At 28.8% G+C, this 260-nt stretch overlaps 1 protein-coding gene across 3 annotated transcripts in view; it reads right to left on the bottom strand.

Moving 5' to 3' along the window:
• Nucleotides 1–260, bottom strand: part of setdb1b (SET domain bifurcated histone lysine methyltransferase 1b) — a 15,693-nt gene that overhangs the window by 8,867 nt on the left and 6,566 nt on the right. The gene's annotated exons all lie outside the window — the stretch shown is intronic.

The raw sequence follows: 260 nt of genomic DNA, 5'->3' as shown, positions 1-260 counted from the left end.
AGGATTAAAAAAAACATATAATATATAAATATATATATATATATATATATATATATATATATTATATACATATAATAACAATAAATAATTAAATAAATAAATGCTAGCCTACATATCAGATCAAATAGATAGGACATGATGAAACACCTGAACACTGATGCTATGAAATGACTTTCTATTGACATAATCTTCCTCCTGTTCTCCCAGAGGCCCTCTAATGGGGACAGTCAGCCACAACAATCACCCTCTGGATTCCTCTG

The sequence above is a fragment of the Morone saxatilis genome, unplaced genomic scaffold (assembly GCF_004916995.1).
Source record: "Morone saxatilis isolate NCDOM2014 unplaced genomic scaffold, NCSU_SB_2.0 Contig24, whole genome shotgun sequence".
Classification (NCBI taxonomy): Eukaryota; Metazoa; Chordata; class Actinopteri; family Moronidae; genus Morone; species Morone saxatilis.
This window is presented reverse-complemented; position numbering and strand designations above follow the sequence as displayed.